The sequence below is a fragment of the Halichoerus grypus genome, chromosome 10, assembly GCF_964656455.1.
Source record: "Halichoerus grypus chromosome 10, mHalGry1.hap1.1, whole genome shotgun sequence".
Lineage (NCBI taxonomy): Eukaryota > Metazoa > Chordata > Mammalia > Carnivora > Phocidae > Halichoerus > Halichoerus grypus.
This window is the reverse complement of record NC_135721.1, coordinates 132,692,003-132,710,713: the sequence shown is the minus strand read 5'-3', so window position 1 is coordinate 132,710,713 and position 18,711 is coordinate 132,692,003. Positions and strand designations below refer to the sequence as shown.

The 18,711-nt window shown below is 46.3% G+C and overlaps 1 long non-coding RNA gene across 1 annotated transcript in view; it reads left to right on the top strand.

The window, feature by feature from the left end:
• Positions 1-2,059: 2,059 nt before the first annotated feature.
• Positions 2,060-18,711, top strand: part of LOC144379175 (uncharacterized) — a 175,333-nt gene continuing 158,681 nt past the window's right edge. Inside the window, exon 1 of the long non-coding RNA XR_013441542.1 lies at positions 2,060-2,218. This is a non-coding gene — a long non-coding RNA (uncharacterized LOC144379175). The remainder of the gene's footprint in view (positions 2,219-18,711) is intronic.

Here is an 18,711-nt window from a genome sequence, read left to right as displayed (position 1 = left end):
TCTCATGTCTCTATGGCAAGCATGTAATTATAACAGGGAGCTAGCCACCTAAGTGAGACCCTCACCTAGACTGGGAGTTCAGGATACTATCTTTCTTCATGTTTACATTTCAAAGATAGGGCTCTCAGACTAGAGTCTCAGACGCTTAAGAAACCCGTTTTTGGGTTGTACAACTGGCAAGAGCTTATTGCACCTTTAAAAAGGTTTGCATGCATCTCACAGGGGCAGAAAAGGGATTTTCAAATTTTCTAAAGGCAATACTCTAAGAAGGAGGGGAGGGTCTCTTCTCTTTTTGCACCACAGAAAATTAATTTTTTTTACCCTTACATAGACAGGCATTAAACAAGTCAGTCTACTCTATGAGGTCCGGCAGCAGTAACTGCCATATGGAAATCAGGTAAGGGACTGGGGAGTAACGGGGGGTGGGGAAGGGTGGCTTCAGATAGGCTGGTTGGGCAGATGTCACGGAAGAGTTCCGTTTGCCCTGAGCTGGCAGCAAGAGAACCAGGGAAGGCCCTCCTAGCTTCAGCCAGTGTTAGTGCTTTTGTATCCTTCCAGGCAGGTTCCTACGTGTGAACAATGGCATCTAGTTGCTCTTTTATTTGACTTCTTTTTTTTTTTTCCCAAAATGGGATTATTATGTGTCCTTCTTTTGCTTTTTCAGCCACTGTCCTATCAAGGACATCTGTCCGTGTGGGTCAATCCAGAGCAGCCTCATCTTTCTTGAAAGGGCTGCACTGTATTCCCTGTGGTGACCCTGGCAGAGTGGTTTGCCCCTTTCCCCATGTGACGGACATGGGTCTTTGTAGTGGAGGTTGAGAGTAAGGAGTCTGGTGTGAAGCCCAGGTTCAAGCTCTTCCTGTATGACACTGGGAAATGATTTTTAACCTGTGCCTCAGTTTCTGCGTCTACGAGATGGGGATAGGTACATGACGGGGTAATTGTGAGGAGTAAATGTATTGAAACGTGTAACGTGTTAGAATACAGTCTGGCCTAGAGCAGGCTTATGTTGGTGTTAGCTAATATTATTATAAAGGATATTAATAATTAATGGTTCTTCTCCTATAGGGTTATAGCTGTCTTCTCATTCCATTCCTCTGTCCCTCCCTCCCTCTGCTCCTCTCCTCCCTCAAGTATTTGTTGAGCATCTATGATCTGCCCAGGTTTGTGCCAGGGATATGGATGGATGGCTCCACACGGTCCTCACTCTTACGGAGCTTCAATGGGTGGGGCTGATGGACAGTGAACAAATAGCCAAGTGAGGAGAGCATCCTGAATTGGGGTGGGCACTGGGTGATCAGAAAGGCCTGCTCAAGAAAGAGGCATTGGCCACCCGAAGCATGCAAAGAAGGAGACGGGGAGCTTTCGGTGGGAAGAGGCTGCCGAGCAGAGGGACGGCAGGGGTGCATTTCTGAAGAGGTCAGCTTGGCGTGTGGGGGGCAGGCAATTCAGAGGAGGCCTGAGTGGCCGGGGCACAAGGAGTGAGGGGCATGGCCGGGCTGGAAAAGTTGCCGGGGGCCAGAGCAGTCGATTTTATTCTAGACGCAGTGGTTCAAAGTTGCAGGGCTTTCATCCCTGGAGTGAGACAATCCGATGAGCGTGCTTGCTGTGTGGGGAATGGGTCGGAGGAGGCAGGATGAGAAGCGGGGAGCCTCGGTGGGAGGTTTTGCACATGCCCGGGGGAGGGAGAGCGAGGGGGAGAGAGAAGGTGCCTTGGGCTCGGGTGGAGACAGGGGCCACGTGGGAGGATGTGAAAGACACGTGGGAAGCCTGGGGGTGGGGCAAGGAGAGAGGACTCCGGGATTGGCTGCGAGGTCACCCAGAGCACGTGACCCGGGCTGACCCGCCAGGGGGCCCCACCCACGCCGTGGAGTTTACCGCCGCCCACCCGTCCGGGGAGGGAGCCATTTTCGAGGTCACGGCCTTGAGGACGCCGACTGAGCTGGGCTGGGACCTCTGTGTAAATTTTAAGCTTCTGGCGGTGGGGGCGGACAGCTACCCCTCCCTAGGTTCCCCTGCTGCCTACAACTGCCCCCTGCCGGTGGGGCGGCCTGCCTGGCTCCCGTGTCTCTGCGCTCCGTGCGCGGGCCAGTTTCGGGTGTCGCGGGGACCCCGGCGTTGGAACCGGCACGGATGGCTGCAGGACTTCACCCGAGCTCCGGAGGGGCGGCCGGGCCCCGGCGGAGTGGGGAAGACTGGGGAAGAGCCGGCCTGGGGGGTAAGTCGAGATTCTCCCTCTGTAAGGGCTCTGTTCCAGGGTCTGCGACACATCAGTGGCAAGCGAGTTGCGTTCGGCTGGGCAACCGCGCGGGGCCGGTTCTCAGACTTGGACGTGCAGGGACGTTTGAGAGGGATGCTGGGGGGCGCCCGGGTGGCTCAGTCGGTTCTGCGCGGTGGGCTCAGGTCATGATCTGGAGTCCTGGGATCGAGTCCCCCATTGGGCTCCCTGCTCTGCGGGGAGTCTGCTTCTCTTCCCCCCCCCCCCCCCCCGCTGGTGCTCTCTCATGCTCGCTCGCTCTCTCAAATAAATAAATTAAAAAAAAAAATCTTAAAAATAAAAAAAAATAAAGTGATGTTGGTACTATGACCAGGGAATGCGTGTGTGCACGCACCAAGCTCTCATTTGCCTCCCAGCAGTTTGGAAGTGTTGCTCATTAGCCTTCCGCTGTTGGCCTCACGCTTCGGCACTGTTACTCGGGTTTTGACCCTGCTCAGTGTGGCCTAGAACACCGGGCTCTAGGCTGGCACCTCCACTGACTGGCTTCTGGGAGTGACAAGCAAGTGATTTGAAGTCATTAGCTGAATACATCTTTACCATTTTCTCTCTGTAAGATGGGGGACGAATACCATACCTAGGGCCACCATGCCAATGAGTAACTCAGCAGGCAGCAAAAGCATCCTGGAGGGCTATGGGGGGGGGGGGAGAGGACCAAAGCCGTTTGATTTGCTTATTCCCCCCCCCTTAAAAAAGATTTTATTTATTTGGCAGAGCACAAGCAGGGGGAGCGGCAGGGAGAGGGAGAAGCAGGCTCCCCGCTGAGCAGGGAGCCCTGACGTGGGGCTCAATCCCAAGACCCTGGGATCATGACCTGAGCCGAAGGCAGACGCTTAACTGACAGAGCCACCCAGGCGCCCCTAGTTCCCCTTTTTTTTATTTTTATTTTTTATTTTTATTTTTTTTAAAGATTTTATTTATTTATTTGACAGAGAGAGACACAGCGAGAGAGGGAACACAAACGGGGGGAGCTGCAGAGGGAGAAGCAGGCTCCCTGCTGAGCGGGGAGTCCGATGCGGGGCTCGATCCCAAGACCCTGAGATCATGACCTGAGCCGAAGGCAGACGCTTAACCGACAGAGCCACCCAGGCGCCCCTAGTTTCCCTTTTTTTAATAGATTAAAAGAATAAGGGTGGGAGGTGGGGAGGAATTTGACCTGCCAATAGCTATGCAGGAAGAAAATTTTTTAATTCTTCCAAGACACAGGCTGCTGGCATTCGAATTTTAGCCCTGCTAGTTGCTTGCTAGCTGGCCTTGGCCAAGTTACTTAACCTCTCTGAGTTAAGATAATAAATGTTGGGGCGCCTGGGGGGCTCAGTCGGTTAAGCGTCTGCCTTCAGCTCAGGTCATGATCCCAGGGTCCTGGGATCGAGCCTGCATCGGGCTCCCTGCTCAGTGGGGAGTCTGCTTCTCCCTCTGCCCCTCTCCTCTGCTCATGCCCTCTCTCTCTCTCTTTGTCACACTCTCTCAAATAAATAAAATCTTTAAAAAAATAAAATAATAAACGTTACCTACGACTTCAAGGAAATGCTTGAGTTTCCACGCAGGTAAGGCTCTTGGAATAGAGCTCGGTAGGTGATAAAGCCACAGTACCTGCTATTTTACTCCTGCTGGACGAGAGGACCACTACTTATCATTCTTGTTATTATATTACCATAATGCAGAGGAGGTTCAGGCCTGACATTACTCGCTGCTACTTCCTGCATACTGCTCCTAGGCTCTGGGCCCTTCTGGATGGTCACATTTGCACCTAACAAGCACCCCTGGGGTTGGCATTATCATTTCCATTTCGCAGATGAGGCAGTGGAGGCTTAGGGAGGTTAGGGGAGGGATATCTGGGGCTGCAGGGCCCTCCCTCACGTGGGAGGGGGGCTTCCTTTCTTCCCGCACAACGCGAGCTCCTTGAAGCCCTTCCCCGCAGCATCTAGGGCACGCTCGGGGGCTGAGGACTGCGCCCTCGCGCACGAAGGTGGTCTGAGTTCCGAAGGTGGTTGGGATTGCAGAGCTGGGCCTCGGGAGCGGGCGTCAGGGGACCCAGGCGCGCTGGCATGCAGCTGGGTGGTGCGTGCAGGTGGTTCCGGGTGAGGGACCGTCGCGGATTTACCCTCAGAAGTGGCGGCCGGGCGCACCGGTAACCCTGTCCTAGGCGTCCTCGTCCAGCAGGTGGCGCTGCAGGCTCTCCCGAGGCTCCGAGCGCGAGAGGTGAGGCGCCTGCTGGGACGCAGGTTTGGGGCGAGTTACCCTTTGCAAGCACAGCTGCTGAAGTCAGCCCCCTTCGCAGTCGAGCCCCCCGACCGTTCAGGGAGTTGCTTCCGCAGCTGAGTCGTGAATTCCCTTTTGCAGGAAGCCTGCCTTAAATTCAGAGCCGAACATGGAAATAACCTTACCACTCACTCTGAGTGCTTTTTTGGGTTGTCGTTGTGCTTTTGATTTGTGTCTCAATTTTTTTGTTACACCACCATGGGTCCACACTTACGCAACATGAATAGATCGACTAACATAATATCTTCAAGGAGAAGTGTGTGAACATAACAGGTACAGTTTTTCCGCAGAGAACCTGAGGCTCAGGCAGACTAGGTGAGTGGAGTGGTAGAACCTGGAGGGGAGCTCAAGTGGTCTGGCTCCAGGGCCGTCTTCCCCCTAAGTCTTTCCCACTCTTCACTTCCCCCTCCTCTCATTGATTTTCCCGGCAGAAAATGGGATCTTTATTGGTGAAGGGGTGAGGGGTGGGGAGAGGAAACAGATAAAGAGAGAGATGTTTTCTGAGACGTGAAAAGTGATCACAGCAGCTGTGTTCATGGCTGGGGACGGGTCTTTGGATCTGTGGGATGGGAGGTCGTTCTGGGATCAGGAAAGGCAGAGCCTGCCACATCCACAGAGCCAGACCGTGTGTAAATGAGTCAGCAGGGGCGAGGCTTGTGCGGAAGGGCACTGCCATACCCATCTAAGGGACCAGCTGTGCGCTTTAGCGTATTGTGTGCCCAAGGTGGTCATATCTACTGAATTCTTAAGATAAGCTGTGCGGTTGGGGCACCTGGGTGGTTCAGTCGGTTAAACATCTGCCTTCGGGCTCAGGTCATGATCCCAGGGTCCTGGGATGGAGCCCGCATTGGGCTGTCTGCTCAGCGGGAAGTCTGTTTCTCCCTCCCCCTCTGCCTGCTCCCCCTGCTTGTGCTCTCTCTCTCTCTGTGTCAAATAAATAAAATTAAAAAAAAAAAATGAGCTGTTAGTAAATTGCAAAGGTGGCCACAGATTCTTCCCCACCCATTCAGAGGTGAAGTGAGATTTCCATCCCTTGAATCTGGCTGGCCTGTGACTTCCTTTGGCCAGTGGAATGCAGCAGAAGTGATGGTGTGGGAGTTTTGAGCCCAGGCCTCAAGGGGCCTTGCATACTCTGCTGTTGCTTCTAAAACCCATGATCACCTTGTGAACAAACCCGGGCTAGCCTGCTGGAGGAGGAGACCAAGTAGAACAGAGTGAGTCATCCCAGCCAAGGCTATCCTAGACCAGCCAGCCCCCATCTGAGCTCCAGCAGACTGTAAACACAGGAACGAGCCCAGACCCGTAGAGCCATCTGGCTGAGCCCAGTCCGAATTGCTGAACCCCAGAATCATGAGACAACAAATGGTTGCTGCACAGAAAATGCTAACTGACCCAAGCCTGCTAACTGCATCTAAAGAATGTAAACTCTCCTGATTTTTAAAAAAAAAATTTTAAAAGACTATTTGAGAGAGAGCAAGTGAGTGTGTGCAGGGGGAGGTGCAGGGGGAGAGGGAGAGAGAGAGTCTCAAGCAGACTGCGAGCTGAGCATGGAGTCTGATGTGAGGCTCCATCTCAGGACCCCGAGATCATGACCTGATCAGGAGTCTGATGCTGTACCGACTGAGCCACCCAGGCGCCCCTAAAATTTCCCGATTTTTAAATGTTGGCAATGAATTAAAAACAAGCAAACAAATCAACCCACACCTCTGGAGACTGAGCCAGATATTTGAGTTCCAGGTGGGGCCCCAGGAATTGCCCGTTGGCAAACACTGCCGTAAAGCCCATGGGATAGGCACAAACCTTGGTGTGCTGTTGGCAGTAATCTTGCACATGTAGATCATAGTGAGTTTATAAGTGCTAATTGAATGTTAGTGTGGAGAACAATTACTTTGCCAGTTCCCAAAGGACACTCATCTCTTTGGGCTTTCCTCTTGGGATAAGGAGTTTCAACTTTTCTGTCTGTGGGTTTCTTTGTTCAAGATTATCTCTTGGTTCTGTTCAAAAATAGAATCTTTATGCTTCACTAAGGCACGAAGTCCTAATCTTGTTACCCACTGCAGTGAGCCTGGGCACCAGCAGAGCTTCAGCTTCTACCCATCAATCTGCTTTAATAACTTCAGTGGCGAATAATCAAGGGTATTGACGAGGTGGAGGAAAGAAATGAGTATTTTGAATCAGCATCCCTGAGCGGAGCCAAGCGATGCAGCGGGAAGGAACCAGACTCTTGTTTCACCCTTAAGGTTTCCAAGTTGTTTTCCCTGCATTGTCTGTGAGACTTTAAAGAGCCATTAAAAACAGTCTTGGTCCTAACCACCTGATATAATGAACCAGATGTCATTCACTCAGATTTGTAAAAATGGGGAAAAGAAGAAAAAGCCTCTGGGAGGTAGGAGTAGCCTCTGAGTCTTTCAGGGGAATTCATCTCCAAGTTATTCACTGGGGGATCTTTTATGAGGCGGAGAAAGGATTGTGATTGTACCTATTTTACATAATGGAGCTCAGCTTGCCGTCCTTTGCTTCAGACTTGGAGAAGGCCTGGCTCATTTATGCTCGAATACTTACAGTGTTACTCCCATTTCACACGCTGCGATCACTTCAGCTAATCGGTGGGGGGAGAGGAGACACCGTGTGTAGAGCATCGTTTCTCTGAGTGTGGGTGGGGACGACCAACATCAGGATCAACTGGGTGGGGGTAGGAGGACGGCTTTTTAAAAAAAATTGTGATATAGTTGACATGTAACATTGGGTTAGTTTAAGGTGTATAGTACGTTGGTTTGATAGGCTGAAATATTGCAATATGATCATTACAGTAGCATTAGGTAACACCTTTATTATGTTCCAGATTTATATGTGTGTGTGTGTGTGTGTGTGTGTGTAGCATGGTTAAGATTTAGCCTGTCAGCAACTTTGAAGTTTATAATGCAGTATTGTTGACTGTAATCCCTGTGTTGTACATTAGATCTCCAGAACTTATGTGTCTGCTAGTTGTAAGTTTGTCCCCTTAAACAACATCTCCCCAATTCCCCTACACCCTGGCCCCTAGTGACTACCATTCTACTCCTGTTTTAGCAAGCTCAAGTTTTTTTTTTTTTCAGATTCCACATATAAATGAGGTCATACAGTATTTGTCTTTCTCTTTCTGACTTATCTCACTTAGCATAATGCCTTTGAGGTCCATTCTTGTCACAAATAGCAGGTTTCCTTTTTCATGGCTGAATGGTATTCCATTGTATAATGCCACATCTTCTTTATCCAGTCATCCATTTATGGACACTAGGTTGTTTCCACATCTTGGCTGTTGTGAATAGTGCTGCAGTGAACATGGGAGTGCAGGTGTCCCTTTGGGATACTGATTTCAATTCCTTTGTGTATATAACCAGCAGTGGGATTGCTGGATCATATGGTAGCTCAGTTTTTAATTTTGGGGGGAACTGCCATAGTCTTTTCCATAATGGCTACCAATTTATATTCTCACCAACAGCATAGAAGGGTTCTCTTTTCTCCACATCCTCACCAACATTTGAGATCTCCTGAAGGATGCCTCTTTAAAAAGCAGTTCCTGAGTCCAGACTAAAGTCACTGATTCAGAATCCCTGCAGATGGTGGCCTGGAACCTATAGTTTTAAAAAGCCACTTAGTAGATTTTTTGCAGTGCATTAAGAGGTGAGGAGGGAGCAGGCAGTGTGGTGCAAAAGGTGAGCTCTGGAAAGCCTTCCCCTTTGTTAAAATGTCTAAGCTTAAAGGTCTCAGTGAGATGCTGAACTGTAGCCTAGAATATACAGAGAGTTGGCTTTGGTTTTACCACTAGGATCAGGAGAAAATTTTGCAGGTAATTAAAACCATGTCTTTACTCAGGCTAAAAGGACTACCTCTGGTTGAGTGAGGCTCATCTCTTTATCTGACTTGGAATACTGCCATTTGGAACTAGCCGTGTCCTGTGAAATATGGCTCTTCAACAGGATGGCTGACTCTGTGGTGAATTGCAATAGTTATCTATTGCTGCATGACACATTATCCCAACACTTAGTGGTTTAAAACAATAATAAACATTTATATTGTTTACAGTGTCTGTGGGTCAGGAAGTCAGAACGAACTTAACTAGGTAGTTCTGGCTCAAGACTTTTCATGAGGTTGCTCTCAACATGTGGGCCACGGCCACTGTCATCTGAAGGTTTGATTGGGGCTGGAGGATCGACTTCCAAAGTGGCTCCCCCACGTGGCAGGCTGGTTGGTACTGACTGTTGGCAGTTCCTTTCCACCTGGGCCTCTCCATAGAGCAGTTGGAGTGTCCTCACAACATGGCAGCTGGCTTTCCCCAGACCAAATAATCCCAAAGAACAAGGTAGAAGTTGCAGTGCTCTTTATAACCTAGCTTTGGTAATCATACAGTGTAATGTCTGCAATATCCTCTTGGTCAAGTGGGTCAACCCTATTCATTGAGATACATTCTGGGATTACACAAAAATGTGAATACTGGGAGGTGAGGATCCCTGGAGACCACTTTGGAGGCTGGCTACCACATGAACAACATTCGCCTTGTCATAACAATAATAACTTCTATTGATGGACGGCTTACTACATGCCAAACACTGTGCCATGTTCTTTACACACTCAATCCCATAATAATGTAAGTGCTATTTCTTGATTTTCAACATTTAGAATTGACTCCCAGGCCAAGCATGAAAGACTTAGCTTTTGTGTTCAGAGGTCAGAAAGAACTGAAAATCAGAACTGTTTAGAAACATAAAAGCAAAGGTGCTTTGACAAGATACTGTGAAATGGATGTGAGGGACGAGGAGTGGAGAGAGGGAGTGGGAGCTAATGAGCATCCTACAAAGGCAGCGGGTCAGGAGATCCTGCGGAAAGTTGATGGAACAAGAAATAGAGGGTTGAGCTTATCATCTGAATTTCTAAAGAGTCACAGAGGGACTAAAACCTCAAGCTATAAATACCAAAAATTGAAATGGAGAGGGGAATTATGAGCTAACTCCTTGTGGTGGGGAGGGAATATATGTTGTCTAAATCTGGGAACAATGGTATAAACATCCTATTTAGAGCCACAGAGGTGGGCACTGGGGTTTGTTAGTTGGAAATTGTGCTGTGGGCTCAGGTGGAATGATTCTGCCAAGGGGGAAGGTGTGGAGGAGGGTTGGACACTTCAGGGACTTCCCAGGGGAAGCGAGCAATGGTCTCAAACTTGAATGTGCACCAGTGTCACCTCTTGGGTTTGTTAGAACACAGACTTTTGGGCCCCATGCCCAGAGCTTCTGCTTCAGCCGTCCTGGGGTTGGTTGTATAAGAAAAAACAAACAAACAAACACAAACCTTGTGTTTCCCCTCTGCCACTCACACAGAACACTTCTGTGATCAGATATGTAGGTTTTTTTCTCACATGGACCAGTTCTCCGGACCCCAGCTGGATGTCATACAATTCATTTAAGTTTGGACACTGTCAACCTGGAGTGCATGTCGGACCCCACAGGTTACAGGCTCAGTCCCACAAGACTCACCCTCTTCAGATGTCAGTCACAAGTAACAGGTTGTCACTGGTGCTTCAGACCAAGTGGCTATAAAGTGGGGTTTCCATGAGCCCCCTGCCTTGGGTTCAATAATTTGCTAGAACCTCTCACAGACCTCGGGGAGACACTTTTACAACCATCCCCTTCCAGACACTCAGCTGTGTCTTACAGCCCCCTACCACCTCAGCCTCTTCTTCTTCTTTTTTTTAAGATTTTATTTATTTATTTGACAGAGAGAGACACAGCGAAAGAGGGAACACAAGCAGGGGGAGTGGGAGAGGGAGAAGCAGGCTTCCCACTGAGCAGGGAGCCTGATCCAGGGCTGGATCCCAGGACCCTGGGATCATGACCTGAGCTGAAGGCAGATGCTTAGCGACTGAGCCACCCAGGTGCCCAGTATTTACTTGATTAGAGTCCCTCTTCCCGCTAAACTGTCAGTGCCCTCAGAGCAGTGTTTTGTCTTCCTTATTCACTGTGCTGTCCTCAGCACTGAGCATGGCGCCTGGCACAGGGACGACACCCCGTAAATATTCAGTGGGTGGGAGAATGAATGAACAAATAAAGGGGTGACACAAGAAGCCAGCATTCCACACGTATCCAGACAAGGGGTAATCTTTTGCACAGATAGTATCAGTATCCAATGGGTGGTATTCGGGTTCATCTATATCATTTCCCTGGGTACCATGGGGACCTCTAAGAAGCCACTGTTCTGAAATAAAATTACAGGGGAAGATCAGCCAATTCAAAAGTATTCATGCTTCTGTATAATAATTCAACGTGAACAGAAAAAGCAGGGAGATATCAGTCCTACGGTCAGCAACCTTTTATTCTTTTAAGTTTTAAAAACTCACATCTCCTCTGTGCTTGTCCTGCCACTTTCTCCATCAGGTTGAGAGCTCCCCAGAAGAAGAGGTTGGGGGGGCACCTGGGTGGAGTTCCGCATGGGGCTCCCTGCTTATCAGGGAGTCTGCTCCTCCCTCTCCCACTGCCCCTCCCGCACACTTGCGCACATGCCCGCACGTCCTCTCTCTCTTTCTCTCAAATAAATAAATAAAATCTTAAAAAAACCAAGTCAGTACTGTAGCATGTAGGATGGAAGATTGTAATACAAGCAGTGGAGGGGAAAGAAAGCAGCACGAGGGAGTGTTAGTGTCAGGGAAGAGAGTGTGCTAGCACGGGTAGCCAGGGAACCCTGAGATGCCACAAACTGGTGATATTTGACCAGAGACCTGAGTGGAGTACGAGAGTGAGTCATGTGGCTACCTGCTGGAAAAGGAGGGATGGAGGGAACAGTAAATACAAAGATCTGAGGCCAAAATGTGTTGAAATTTGTTAAAAAAAAAAAAGTGGATGAGAAGGAAAAAGATAAGAATTTTCAGACCCATCTGTGCTTCCTCAGTCTGTGGCTGATAAATCCAGTTTTTCCTTTCTACTTTATCTTGAGTTCTTTCAATTAAAAACCATAATACATCATTTCTATCACAGCAACTTGTGTAAAAAAAAGGAAAACATAAACCACAATTGCTTTTTAATTAGGATGGAATCTTGTTAAATGGAAGGCATTTTGGCTCTTGATTTGGATACACAAAATTGAGTGTGGTGCTGAGTTGGGGTGAAGGGCCTCAGGGGAGTGGTATTTCTTTATGTAACAGAAAGAGGGAAATTTGGAGTTGGAAGTGAGCCACCTGGGAGGGGAGTTAGAAGAAAGTACAGGCATAGGAGGGAGGGATGAAGGCTCTGTAGGAGTGAAGTGGACTCTAAAAAATCCCCTGTGGTGGGAGGCTGGAGGAATTGAAGAATAAAGATTTTTAAATCTAAAATAATAATTTCATGGTTTTCTCAATATTTTATTTTATTTGATGAACACTTCCTTAGCACTTAGTTAAGCATGGTTCTAAGTGCTGTTCAGGATATGTTTTTTGTCATACAAGTCAGATACTATAAAATTTACCCTTTGAAAGCATACAGTACTTTGAAAGCATACAATTCAGTGGTTTTAGTATATTCAGAAGATTGTTCAACCATCACTGCTATCTACTTTCAGAACATTTTCATCACCCTGAAAAGAAACCTCATACTCATTAACAGTTGTTCCCCAGATGTGCAAAATATCTACTCATTTAAGATTCATTACAACTCTCTAAGTTAGTGACTATAATTATCCATCTCTTCCTGAGGAGAAACTGATTTCGGGATTCATAAGAGCTGGAATTTGGGTTTGAACCCAAGTCATCTGGCCTCAGAGGCAGTGACCTTAACCACTATTCTCCCCACCCCCCATAAGAATTAACTTATTCAGGGGCACCTGGTTCGCTCAGTCAGTTAAGCATCTGTCTTCGGCTCAGGTCATGATCTCAGCGTCTTGGTATCGAGCCCCAGGTCGGGCCCCTTGCTCAATGGGGAGTATGCTTTTCCCTCTCCCTCTGCCCCTCCTCCTGCCCATGTTATCTCTCTCTCTAAGTAATAAATAAAATCTTAAAAAGAGAACTTACTGATAACAAATGAAGGCATTTTTATATATCACAGGGAGAGGAGATTCAAAATGGCAAAACAACACTAGTCGGCAAATAAGAAAACAAATAAGCTTCTAAAATTTAACCACTATGTTTTGCTACCCCACTTCTCATCCTTGATTTTTAGTACAGATCTGTTTTATGTTACAGTTTTAAACTAGTCTTCCTCTACTTTTCTCCATCTCTGTAAATGCCACCTTCAACTACCTGGTTCCTCAAGTCAGACTTCAGAGTTGTTTTGATTTCTGTCTTCTCCTCATCCCTAACATCCAGTCCTTTCTCAGGTCTTGTGGACTGTATCTCCAGTCATCTTCAAAGTGTTCAGTTCTTCCCATTAGTGTGGCTACTACTTTAATACCAGCCACCACCACCTTTCTTCTGGATCCAGCTAATTAAATGCGCCATTCTGTCTTCTTCTGTCTTTTTGCAAATGCTTTTTACATCTGGAATGCTCTTTCTCTTTTGTCCACATGTTAAGTCCTTTCCTTACTTTCAAGACTCCTCTGAGGTCATCCTCTGGGTCCAGCTGATTTCAGCACCGCGGTGGCGGACAGTTCACTGCAGGGGACTGCGAGTGCGGCTCTCCGCTGTGCGGCTTCCGGTGATTCTCCAGAGTCCCAGTAGGGGGTGCCAGTGTGGCCTGGGAGTGCTGGCGACTTACTGCCTCTGGGACCACCCAACTTCATTCTTTTTCAGGAAGAAAATTTTGAGGCGTATTCTATGTAGTTCTTCAGTCGACTTAATCAAAATTAAAAACCTCTGTGTTCCAAAGAACACCATCAAGAAAATAAGATAACCCACAAAATAGGAGAAAATATTTATAAATCATATATCTGAAAAGGGATTATATCCAGAATTTGTACCTTTTTAAAAAAAATATTTTATTTATTTATTTGAGAGGGAGAGAGAGGGAGAGAGCGAGCATGAGCGGTGTGAGGGGCAGAGGGAGAAGCAGACTTCCCACTGTGCAGGGAGCCAGATGCAAGGCTCGATCCTACAATTGCAGGACTCTGGGATCATAACCTGAGCCAAAGTCAGATGTTTAACCTACTGAGCCACCCAGGTGCACCTGTAAAGTACTCTTAACTCAACAATAAAGAAGACAACCTAATTTTGAAAACAGGAAAAGATTTGAGTAGATGGATCTCCAAAAAAGATGTACTAATCTCCAGTAAGCACATAAAAAGATGCTTAACACCATTAGTTTTTGGGGGAATGAAAATCAAAATGACAAGTAGTTACCACGTCACATCTACTAGGATAGCTACAATTAAAAAGATGAGCAGTAGCTAGAGTTGGTAAGGATGTAGAGAAATTGGAACCCCCGTGCATATCGGGAGGGAATGTAAAATAGCGCAGTCCCTGTGGAAAACCGTTTGGCAATTCCTCTAAAAGTTAAATGTAACATTGTCATATGATCCAGTAATTCCACCCCTAGCTATACACCCAAGAGAATTGAAAAAAAATGTCCACACAATAACTTGTAGATGAATGCTCCTAATAGCATTATTCATAATAGTAAGAAATGGAAATGACCCAAATGTTCATCAGGTAATGACTGGATAAAAAAAAAAAGTGCTATATACATACAATTATTCATCCAGAAAAAGGAATTAATTAACTGCTGACATATGTTACAACTTAAATGGATCTTGAAGACACTCTGGCAGGTGAAAGTAGCCGACACAAAAGGCCAAATATCATTTGATTCCATTTTTATGAAATGTCCAGAATGTGCAACTCTGCAGAGATAGAAAGTAGATTACTGGTTGCCAGGAGCTGGGGGACAGTGACAGGAGTGACTGCTAATGGGCATGGGGTTTCCTTTTGGGGCGATGAGAATGTTCTGGAATTAGATAGCACTGATGTCCTTGCACAACTTGGTGAATATTCTAAAACCTACTGAATTGTACATTTTATAAAAGGGTGGATTTTATGGTATGTAAATTATATCCATTTAAAGAAAGAAGTACTCTTTCTTGCCTTTTCTTCTTTGATCCTTGTGTTTGTCAGTGCACTTCATTTTTCTGAATTGTCAAGGTCCCTGTTCATGAGTTCCCCAAAGGAGCTGTTGTTGGAGCAGGCACTCTAGCAATAACTTCAGTTACCCTGACCTCTTAGCTCCCTTCTGCAGAGAATGGCCTTCCTCTCAGCAGAGCTGAGCTCTAAGACACAGAGATGTGTTGTGCCTAGCTGGAGAAGTGGCTGGCATTGTCTCAAATGAAGGACCCAGGCCACTTTTTCCTACCATCCCAACCCTGAGGTTCCTTTGCTAACCAAATGATGAATGGCATTTTTCATGCAGGCCCCAAGGGGGAGACACAAAGCTTGCTCATAGTCCATTGCAACTCTGAGCAGTTAGGGGCAGGATAATGATGGCAACCTCAAAATGAGGACATTGCCAAATTGAAACCTCAGATAACTTGGGTAAAATGTAAGAGGCTGCACGCTGTAGGGGAAAGAGTCCAGGCTTTGGAACCATAAAGACTTAGGTTCAAGTTCTAGCTCTTCTAAGTGACTTCACTTCTTTCTAAGCCTTAGTTTCTTCATTGAGAATAATGCTACTTCCCTTGGGAGTTTGGGGAGGAATGGAGACAGTGAATGGAGCATGCGTAGCACAAAGCTGGTAGTCAATTAATTGTAGTCAGGCTTGGTATGAAATATTAAGTCACGGTGACCTCATGGATCTGATCCATTAAACCTTGGGCTGGAATTAATTTGGAATTGGGTAGAAAGCACAGCAAGGAATTGATATAAATGAAATCCATCCCCTTCATTTTATAAAGAACCTACTAATGAAAGGGAACTTCCTAACCTGTGAAACTGGGAGGCCTGGGAACTCGGTGGGGGTTAAATAGGCTTTTTGCAGAAAAAACATCCAAGCCCTCTTAACATTTAAATGGCACAAAGCAGTGCATTTTGTCTCTCAGGCAACTAACAAACTAGATTCCACTTCCAGGTTAAAAAAAAAAAATGTGAATGTTCTTCAGGGATGGTTTGAACGTAACACACATATATATCAGGGATCACATTTCTCAACCCCAAATCCCAGTCAGGCTGTTAGAAATGTAAACAGACTCAGAACATTGTGATTATATCCTACAGTTCCCAAACAGCCCGAGCTGACTAATCTCAGGGAAGAAGTGCCCTGACTGCTCTCTTCCTCCTGCCCTGCCCTTTTTTTTTTTTTTTGTTAACATGTAATGTATTATTTGTTTCAGGGGTACAGGTCTGTGATTCATCAGTCTTACACAATTCACAGAGCTCACCATAGCACATACCCTCCCCAATGTCTGTCACCCAGCCCCCCATCCCTCCCACCCCCCTCCACTCCAGCAACCCTCAGTTTGTTTCCTGAGATTAAGAGTCTCTTATGGTTTCTCTCCCTCTCTGGTTTCATCTTGTTTCATTTTTTCCTCCCTTCCCCTATCCTCCTCTGTCTTGCTTCTCAAATTCCTCATATCAGTGAGGTCACATGATACTTGTCTTTCTCTGATTGACTTACTTCGCTTAGCATAATACCCTCTAGTTCCACCCATGTCATTGCAAATGGCAAGATTTCATTTTTTGATGGCTGCATAATATTCCATTGTGTGTGTGTGTGTGTGTGTGTGTGTATACACCACTTCCTTATCCATTCATCTGTTGATGGACATCTAGGCTCTTTCCCTAATTCGGCTATTGTGGACATTGTTGCTATAAACATTGGGGTGCATGTACCCCTTTGGATCACTACATTTGTATCTTTGGTGTAAATACCCAGTAATGCAATTGCTGGATTGTACGGTAGCTCTATTTTCAACTTTTTGAGGAACCTCCATACTGTTTTCCAGAGTGGCTGCACCAGCTTGCATTCCCACCAACAGTGTAGGATGGTTCCCCTTTCTCCACAACCTCACCAACATCTGTCATTTCCTGACGTTAATTTTAGCCATTCTGACTGGTGTGAGGTGGTATCTCATTGAGGTTTTGACCTGTATTTCCCTGATGCCGAGGGATGTTGAGCACTTTTTCATGTGTCTGTTGGGCATTTGGATGTCTTCTTTGCAGAAATGTCCATGTCTTCTGCCCATTTTTTTGAGTGGATTATTTGTTTTTTGGGTGTTGAGTTTGATAAGTTCTTTAAAGATTTTGGATACTAGCCCTTTATCTGATATGTCATTTGCAAATATCTTCTCCCATTCTGTTGGTTGTTTTTTGGTTTTGTTGACTGTTTCCTTTGCTGTGCAGAAGGTTTTTATCTTGATCAAGTCCCAATAGGTCATTTTTGCCTTTGCTTCCCTTGCCTTTGGTGATGTTTCTAGGAAGAAGTTGCTGTGGCTGAGGTCGAAGAGGTTGCTGCCTGTGTTCTCCTCAAGGATTTTGATGGATTCCTGTCTCACATTTAGGTCTTTCATCCATTTTGAGTCTATTTTTGTGTGGTGTAAGAGAATGGTCTAGTTTCATTCTTCTGCATGTGGCTGTCCAATTTTCCCAACACCATTTGTTGAAGAGACTGTCTTTTTCCATTGGACATTCTTTCCTGCTTTGTCGAAGATTAGTTGACCATAGAGTTGAGGGTCCATTTCTGGGCTCTCTATTGTGTTCCATTGATCTATGTGTCTCTTTTTGTGCCAGTACCATACTGTCTTAATGATGACAGCTTTGTAATAGAGCTGGAAGTCCGGAATTGTGATGCCACCAGCTTTGCTTTTCTTTTTCAACATTCCCTTGGCTATTCGGGGTCTTTTCTGGTTCCATACAAATTTTAGGACTATTTGTTCCATTTCTTTGAAAAAAGTTGATGGTATTTTGATAGGGATTGCATTAAATGGGTAGATTGCTCTAGGTAGCATTGACATCTTCACAATATTTGTTCTTCCAGTCCATGAGCATGGAACGCTTTTCCATTTCTTTGTGTCTTCCTCAATATCTTTCATGAGTATTTTATAGTTTTCTGAGTACAGATTCTTTGCCTCTTTGGTTAGATTTATTCCTAGGTATCTTATGGTTTTGGGTGCAATTGTAAATGGGATGGACTCCTTAATTTCTCTTTCTTCAGTCTTGGTGGTGGTGTATAGAAATACAGCTGATTTCTGTGCATTGATTTTATATCCTGCCACTTTACTGAATTCCTGTATGAGTTCTAGCAGTTTTGGGGTGGAGTCTTTTGGGTTTTCCATATAACGTATCATATCATCTGCAAAGAGTGAGAGTTTCACTTCTTTGTTGATTAGGCTGCCTTTTCTTTTTGTTGTCTGATTGCTGAGGATAGGACTTCTGGTTCTATGTTGAATAGCAGTGGTGATAGTGGACATCCCTGCCGTGTTCTTGACCTTAGGGGAAAAGCTTTCAGTTTTTCTCCATTGAGAATGATATTTGCTGTGGGTTTTTCATTGCCTCCGACTGGCCAAGCCAAGGGGCACTTGGGCCAGCTGGTCCCTAGAATCAGCTCCAGGGCCACTGAGCAGGGTACAGGGGAGAAGGGGAGCAGACTAAATAGCTCTTTGGTGTAAATATCATTAGAGTAACAAGTTATTCATTCTCAGTTGGGTCAGCAAACCCATATGTCTGAGATTCTACCCAAGTTGAGACCCTTGCTATATACAGCTATGAACTCCTTATATTTTTATATTCACATTTGAATTCTTTCACCAATATTTATTGAATGTCCATCATATTCTGGGCACTATTCTTAGCTCTGAGGACACAGCAGTGAACAGGATCAGGCCCCTGCCTGCGTGGAGCCCACAGTCTGCAGGGAGCCCCTTTCTCCTGTGGGGACGCATTCTCTGCCTATTGCTTTGTTACCTGCTGCAAATTCCTTTTAGCCAGATTTCTCTGTCTTCTCCTCCTGGGTTAGGCATGGACTGGATGCTGCGTGTATGCAGAATGTTAAGATTTGTTCAGAAGCCTTCTCTTGAGGACTGGAGGCTATGGACACTGGCAGGAGGAATGTGGATTTTTGAGCCAGACAAAAGTGGATTCAAATCTTGGCTCTGCTTGTTAAGAAGCTGTGTGCCTCTGAATCTGTCTGTGTTTCACCTTTTTCATCTGTAAAATGGGGCTAATAGATAGTCCTACCTTGATAACTGATCACCAAGACTTGGGTAGAGTGTGTCTGGGATTCAGAAAGCACAATCCTGAAGTCTCTGCGCCTTGC